This window comes from Microtus ochrogaster, unplaced genomic scaffold (assembly GCF_000317375.1).
Source record: "Microtus ochrogaster isolate Prairie Vole_2 unplaced genomic scaffold, MicOch1.0 UNK32, whole genome shotgun sequence".
NCBI classification, from domain to species: domain Eukaryota; kingdom Metazoa; phylum Chordata; class Mammalia; order Rodentia; family Cricetidae; genus Microtus; species Microtus ochrogaster.
In genome coordinates this window covers 628,126-636,421 of record NW_004949130.1, presented here as the reverse complement: position 1 = coordinate 636,421, position 8,296 = coordinate 628,126, and the positions used below count along the sequence as shown (strand labels likewise).

The 8,296-nt window shown below is 44.4% G+C and overlaps 1 protein-coding gene across 6 annotated transcripts in view; it reads right to left on the bottom strand.

Annotated features, from left to right (window-relative positions):
* Positions 1 to 8,296, bottom strand: part of Znf536 (zinc finger protein 536) — a 453,184-nt gene that overhangs the window by 324,519 nt on the left and 120,369 nt on the right. For all 6 annotated transcript variants that reach the window (XM_026789909.1, XM_026789911.1, XM_013354210.2 and 3 more), the window contains exon 3: positions 2,197 to 2,315. The gene's annotated coding sequence lies outside the window, so the exon portion shown is untranslated. The remainder of the gene's footprint in view (positions 1 to 2,196; positions 2,316 to 8,296) is intronic.

Genomic DNA, 8,296 nt, shown 5'->3' with positions numbered 1-8,296 from the left:
AGAGAGAGAGAGAGAGAGAGAGAGAGAGAGAGAGAGACCTAAACATAATTAATAAAATAAAATCTCTTTTTTAAAAAAAAGAAGAAAAAGAATTTGTTCTTGGAACTAAAGTTTTCATCTTACTCTACACCCCCTCCCCAAGTCATCAAAAAGTGTACATTTCCCATCCAGAAAAATATTCCCATGCCTGCTTAAAGGCTACCCCTTAGACCACACATACCTCTGTCCCCTGCATTCATGAACATACACTGCTAGCATTGTTCTATCTTCATTTCAGTTACTATTGTCATTCTTTTTCTATGTCAAATTTATAAACTAAACTCACAGGCACATACATGTAGGAAAGGCAGACTGAGTATTGGTTTTGGTGGGGTCCACAGCTTCAGGCTTCCCTGAGGTTATTGAACATGTATGTCTTCTGCGTATGAGCAGAGATAATAATGATTGTCCATTATGTTCCAGGAAGCCCAAAGTTTAGCCCAGTGACTCGCTGCAAAATATGTGTCTTAGTGCTGGGAAACCCCGTAAGCTCTACAGTGTGCAAGCTGGCCGAGGTAGGGTTGGTGTGTGTTTCCCACGGGGAAGCCTATGACATTCCTTCCTTGTCCGTTTGAAGTTGGGGGGTGGAGAGGAACTCTTGTTCATTCTTGCTTCCCAGTCCACCCCATGCCAAAGGCAGAAGTAGCCAGCATGGTTACTGTGCTTCTTCTCCCACCTTAAGAAGTCCAGAGTATGGGATGTTCCAAAACAAGCCAATGCCCTTGCTCGCTCAACAGCCAGCACTACCAACTCCCTAGCAGAGGCCCTGGGCAGCTATGCTAAACCTGGCCTTCGAATATCATGAGCATCCACACTGCAGAATTTCTCCCATCAATGTAGCAGCTGAATGCTGTAAGACTCCGAACTCCCCCATCTGTGTTTTGCCTCCCAAGAGGGAAAATAGTCTTCACAGACATTCCCTTATCTGGCAGGCAGATTCCAAACCTTACTGGCAACCACGGGCTTGTTTTCCCAACCCAGAAGCAAAGGAACCAAAAATTGTTCCCGCCTGCGATATGCCGAGGAGGGACCAAGCCAGAAGCTCCGTCTGCAGTCTCTAAACTGGAGCTCCCGAGCTTCCCACCTCCCCCCTACCACCACCACTCCTAGAGGGCACCTTGGGATCTGCAAAGTCACAGGCCTGCCAGGCCGTTGATGGCCCCCACTACTGCTTTCGTTAACTGCTCCTTTTTCTGAGCATAGAATACACCCACTAAGAAGCTGCGGGAAAACACTCAGCGCGGTGTGAAATCAACACTTTCCGACTCAAATAACGGGGTAAACCAGGGAAAACTTCCAACCTTCTCACTGTAGACATTTTCCTCCGGCAAGAATCACAGGGCCTTGATGCCACCATCCACCCGTCCCCGCATATGAGGGAGCCCCCCAGACCTGGCTTTTCATAGATTGCTAATTCCTTGTATTCTTCCGGCCTGGCCTTTCACATTCTTAATCCCGGAACCCTGAACCCAAGCAATTGCTAATAAGCCAATATGGGATGATATCCGTGCAAGTCTAATTGGTAGGAGTCTCTATTGACTGGCCTTGATGTCTATCTGCGCTTTCCTCAACAGCCAAGATTTAAATGTTTCATTTTAGTTTTAACTTTCACTTTCCCTCCCTGCAGTGTCAGGCAAAGAGGTACGGGTTTCGCTATTGGAAAGAATCGCGGTACAGAATAATTTATGACTTCAGCTTCCAGAAAAGCCATTTCGAATCTTCACTTTGATTTGGTTGTATCAAAACTACTCAAAATAACAGCAGCACTTTTCTTGGAACCAGAAAACTCGCACAGCTCTTCGGGATTTCGAGCTAGAGCTTCATCTCTACCCCAGAAGAAAATTCCAGAAAGGAATTAAGCCACGGGCTGGAAAACACAACACTGGGGTGAAGCACCGCGAGAAAATAGAACATTGTTCTTCGGAATCCTTTTGTTTCAAACCACCACCACCCAAACCACAAAGGCACGCCGGTCCCCAGGAGCCACAGCCCCGGGTTTGCTGGGTGGGTGCAGGCGCCTCTACTTGTGTCCCTGGAGACTTGGCTGGGGTGCAGAGTGGTTAGCTTGAATTGGATTTGTGTGAAGCCAACAGGGCAAAGCAGGAAGAAGTGAGGGCTGCCTGGGTGGGCAGACAGCTTTAACAGGGTGAGACTTACCTTAACACCCTCACTGCATGCTTGACTTAAGGACTGTCAGTCTAGTAAGAATATATCCCCAGAAAAGACGCACCGGATCCAGGCGCTGAAAGATGGCCGGAAAGGTGTCCCCGCGCTCCCTGTCACAAACAGAAAAGGAGATAGAGAAAGAAACCATGTAAAGCAAAATGTAACAAATTCAGGAAATCACAGCCACACTCTGAGGTCAAGGAAACTCGGCTGCAAAGGTTAAAGATGAAATCAAACCCAGAGTATGAGAATGGAAATCTATCCCCACGCAAGGCCACCGGTGACGCGCCGTAGACAAGAAGCTAAATACTGCCTAGCACTGGGATCCTTTATTTCCATCAGATCAATAAGAGCTTATATTTATCAGGATTCCGAACAGCTGCCACTTTTGACAACCTCCACTTTATTTTCTCACTCCTTGCGCTGTATCGGGGCAGAGAGGACCCGAGAAGCGGCTTTTAAAGCTATTTACACCTGAAGACACAATTCCATTAAGAGGTCCTGTTTTGTTAAAGAAACAGGGACTGATATGATTATATTGGCAGGAACGGGAAGTGCCTTTTGTTCTTCTCCCCAGGTCTCCCCCTCCGCGGAGCCAGACCCTGCGAGGAGAAGGTCTGATCCCAAGTCAGGGTACAGGCACTTCTTTTTCGTCGCTGCTGTGCAAACTTGCCGTTCGTAGAGGCAGGCAGGACTCTGCTAAAATGGTTACCCCTCTAATCGTCTGTACGGCAATATTTGCTATCAGGCATTCTAAATAGATTATCAGCAGTCCATCTGTGTCATTATTGATTTATAAGGCTTTAAGCAGCTTTAGAATGGAAGCTTTCCCACCGAGGGGCTCCTTGTATAAATCAGAGCCGTGCTCAAATATAGCAGCCATCATTCAAGATATTGTTCTTCAAATCATAACAAGAAGGAGAAAATGATAAATTGCTTGTAATATACTGATCCAAACTGATATGCAAATCTTGTTTTTAAAATATATTACTTGAGTAAAAAGAGGCATCATTAACATATGAATGCTATATGCAAATGATCGTGACAGAGCAGATGTTGGCGCATGTAATTGACCTATATGTGAATTGCATCAGAACCCTTAACTCTATTAATTCACTACCCAGTAACTAGATATTGTCCAAAAAAGTACATTCTTTGAAACCATATACTGGAAGCAAAGCTGACAGGGTTCCAGGGATTCAGAAACAAGGTCACTGTCAGGAGTATTTTGCTGTCATCTGCATTCCCCTTCTTATGGGTGACATCATCATGTGGCCGTGTAAATCGATCACTTAATAGCATTTAGGAAATACTGCAGTGGGGAACAGGTTATAAAAAAAAAAATGCCCCAGTTTTTATTCTTTTTCTTGGCAGAAATGTCATACCTCTTAAACTGAGGGTTTGTGCATGAGTGCCCTGTGAAACTCACAGATGCCATTTTATTCCCCGTCTTTATTTTTCCACTTCTTCTCAGAATGACATTAAATTGTATTAAATAGCCTTTTGTCCACAGGGCACAGACCACCCCGCATATGATAATGCATTAATGCCCCACGTTCCAGCCACTGAGCTGAAACATTCTCAGACTTAGAGGATAAGTATGAAGCGCCATTGTGTGTATAGCCTGCTAACAACTGTGACACATACTAATAGAAACATACCTAATAAATTACTGCTTTCAGGTCTAGCAAGCTGACATTTCTCTGCAAGGGACAATTTTATATTTGTGGCACAGAACAAAATTGCTTCATATGAAGCCACTGTGGATTAGCATAAAAATTAACACTTAAATTTCAGCTTATTTTCCACCCTCTCCTCCTGCCACAACAATCAATTCCTCTTATAAATCTGATTAGATTTTATGATGCTTATTATTCCAAGCATGCCTCAACACAGCATTCACGGGCTTGAAGACTATTTGTTTAAATAGAAAAAAGAAGCAGATAAATCTATAGGTATTTTTTATTACCCCTTTCCCCACCAGTTTCTTTCTCATATTGTAACATCAGTAATTGATTGCACACATTAATTAACATGTAAGGTAGAAATTCTGCATTATGTGTGATTTATTTTCCTATCTGGTGAGTAGGTTTGTGTGTTGCCCTTGTATTTCTAGGACATTGGGCTCGATTCTGGTCCAGACATGAATGTCAATGCTCACTCCCCCGAAAGTTATTAATGTCAGATATGAAATGAGATTTTTGATTTCACCTGCTTACTAATCCACAAAAGCTGTTTTGAGTGATGTAGGCTTAAACGCTCAAATTTGAAATGATATATTGCTATATCTGATAACATGCAAATATGTTCATTAGACATAATTTAGCAGAAGAGAATAGCAACACTTTCATAACAAGCCGAGGTCAAAAATGGTTGTTAATTAAACAAGTCGTGAAAAATGGCATTGCGGGGACACTGTCCGGCAGATACCAGGCTCGCCAGGGATACGCCGTAGATAAATCCAAGGCTCTGCTCCAATATGGAAAGGGGGCTTCTACCTGCCTCACCTAGCCAAAATCAAGTCTCACACAAAGACTTTGAGTTGACCGTGCATGATGCTACTTGGAGTCAAAAGGTAACATGCTATACTCGTCCATATGAAGATGTGATTTCCCTTTCTGTCTTCATGGCTTACAGTGATTTATATGGTTGACTCTTTCACAGACAAACCAGGAAAGAAATTAATATTACATCCGGCCATATACGGCTGGTTGTCCTGAGTGTTTATAGCTGTGTATTTTAAACCAAGCAGCTCAAGTAACAGACCGAACCAAGGCTGGGATGTTGAGGGCCGGGGTGGGGGCTGTGGTGGATGGAGTGCTATGCATGCTTCTTCCTCTGGTCCTTCTCAATTGTGTGCACTGGTTACCTCGGGAACCAGCATGCAGTAAGAACTCTTCCCATTGGTCATGAGTTGAGATTCAAGGTGGGTGGAGTTCTGAATCACAGGTAAAATAAGCCATCTAGACTTCTGAGGGTTTGGATGCCTGAGTGCACTATGGGAGTCAACTACAATCTAGGGTGGACCGCAGTGCTTTCCAGCTGAGTACCCACAACCTTCATGCAGGGAATGGCATCATTCACAGAGTGGTTGAGGACAAAGACATCATCTGGAACCAAGAGGAGCCTCATGCCATGTGTGACAGTCATTGGTTGGTGTAATACTTATCCAAAGATTCCTGAGAGCCTCTCTGTAAGCAAGAAGAGCTCGTGAGTGTATGGGAGTCACCCAGAGCAAGGAAAGTTCATGTGAGATGAAATATTGAATCCAAAATATCCTCCAGAAGTTGCTGTTTTGTGTGCTTGGTCCCTGGCTGGTGGCACTCTTTTTGAAGGTTATGGAAGGAGCTTTAGGAGGTAGGGCCTAGCTGGTGGCCAGTCATTGTGAAGAAAGGCTTTGAAGGTTAAATGGCCCCAGGTTTCTGTTTCCTCTGCTCCCTGGTCTGCCATGATATGAACAGTCTTTGTGCCTACTGCCCCTGCCATGAACTTATCTGTCCATCAAGCCTTCCTCATCATGATGGACCGAAACCCTTTTAAAACTGTGAGCCAAAAATAAATCTCTCATTTTTTAAGTTGTTTCTGTCGAGTATTATGTTCAACGGCAACATGAAAGGAGTGGATACGGTGAGAACGCAGGACTCGACGCTTAAGATCTCTCCAGTCCTCTTTCGTGTCCTGGAGGATGAAGGCCCTACTCCAGTTATATTGTGTCCCAGCATAAAATGCCCTCACTCTCAGCCTGCCTGGCCGTCATTATTACTATCACTAGAAATTTAACTTCACCTTTAGTCCTTGAGCTTTCAAATGCCTATCTCAGCTGGGGAAAGAGGCATGGTGGTATTCCTTCTACATGACCTCTATTCCCATGTCCCTGAATTTCAAAACAACTGGATGGAAGTTTCTGCCAGCAGGGAAGATGAAGATCCCCAATCCCCCTTGGCCCATGGTGATACTTTTTCCCCCACTATGCATTTCGCTGTGACTCTTGCCCCTCTGTGTGGGGGCCCTCGTGTGACTGTCTACGTGCATTCCTTTCCACTTACCACAACCACAGATTGCTTTCCTGGTGGGCAGAGAGACCCAGATAGTTCTCCACTTCTACAACAACCGAAAGATGGCCCCAGACTACACAAGACGGCCTGTTGGAGAGGCTCAAACAGGACTATAGTTCCACACAGTTGAAGAACTGGGGGAGGACATTCAATTTCTATATCACAGTAGATAAATTTAAGTTTTACTTATCATGGGCCAAAAGGTATCTCTCAAGTCCTGGCACTATCTATGCAACTTCGTGTGCACCCCATCCAGAATCTACCCTACTTTAATTATTACACAAAGCCAGAGGCTGTAATTCATTTCAAAGTGGATGATTCATTAAATGAATGAATGAATAAAGGAACGGACAAAAGAATGGCCCCACAGTGCTCATGTGACTAAATACGTAAGTAAACCAATACCTGAAGACATGAACAAATGAACGAAGAGTGAGCTAGAATAATGATGGAAGGAATTAAAAATTAGTAAGTGTATGGATTAATGAGTAAATGCATATACAAATTAAGAAATGACTTACGAAGGAATCTAGGAGTATTACTAGATCTACAGATTCTTTTATTATTGTTGTTCTCAGTGCTAGGGATGGAATTCAGGATCTTGTGTATGGTAGGCAAAGTGAGAGCCTTATCAATAGGCTTTTAATAAATAAATATATGCACAGATGCCTCTATCATGCCCACCCAAAGAACTGATGTGGAACACGAGAGAAAATATGACAAGCATAGCCTCTGCGTGAGTCCCTGTCAGGAGTTGGGTTTCACCCAATAGGATTCTCTACAGATCATGGTGTATGGATAAGAAAGAAGACAAAAAATAAAATAGTCCTATTCATCTAAGCCTCCCATAAGGTGCTTCTAGTGATGAACTTCTTAACTCAGTATACTCCCAGGAAATCTCCCTAGACACAAGAAGGCATCTTCCTATTCCTGGTTAGGAGGGTGGGAGCACTGGTCCCAGCACACAGTCCAGCAAGCTCCAGCATGAATATCACAGTCTCATTGCCATCTCCATGTCTCTACTGGTGAAACAGAGATAATAGGGCTGGAGTGTCACTGAGAACTAAAGCTCCTGCTCAGCACATACTAGTTTCTGGCTCCAATCTCTGGCTTTGATAAAATTAAATATAGAGTGGAGATAACATATCTAAGAGCTCTAAGCTCAGGCTCTACATGAAGCAGCTGCTCAACTACTGGTCAGCATTGTTGGCCATTGCCAAGTAGCTCTGTTATGGGAACTTTGAGTCTCCTACCCATGGTGCATCCCTCTCTCCAAAATCCTGTATGTTCCAGGCTACCTGAAGCAAGGCACCAGGACAAGGACCTTCCATTTACGTTTGTATTTCATTTCTTCTATCCCAGTCTCACTGATGTGACCAAAGGCACTGCTCTAACCTGGCTATACAGAGCCAACACGTGTGATTCTTCACTCTAAGGCCAAACCTGGTTTCCTGCTTGTGGAACCAAGAACTTGATCTATATTTGTGGGTTCTCAGAATGATCTAGTGGCAGAGCTCTTTCTACAAGGAGCTGATGAGGGAATACTTAACTCTGCAAAAGTCCACAAGAGGGACCTTGTTTCTTTGTCCCCTTCTCTTGGCTTCGAAAGCTTCTCCTTGGAACCCTTGCATTACTGTGGAAGGTAGTTTGTGAACTACTGGCACTGGAGCCTTCATGACGTTTGGTGACACTCACTTTGTGACAGTGGTCTTAGTAGCGTGGGGGTGGAAGGAGTCACGCATTGAAAACATGGTGTCACCATCAAGCATGGCTATTGATCTCTATTGGGCCCAAGCAACACGGCACAGATTTCGGGGAGCTTCAATGAGACATTCTCTAGTCTTCCCACAAAAACAGTCTTTCGACTCCAACTCACCACTACGCCTTTGTTTGCAACCCTGCCAATGATGTGTTTATGCTGGAAGCCAGGCCCGTGTTGCCTCCAGCCATGGCACTGAGGGAGACCAGAGATTTCCTGAGCTTACTGTCCTCACTGTCACCCTTGCTCGGTCAGTGGCAGGTAATTAGCCTCTGCC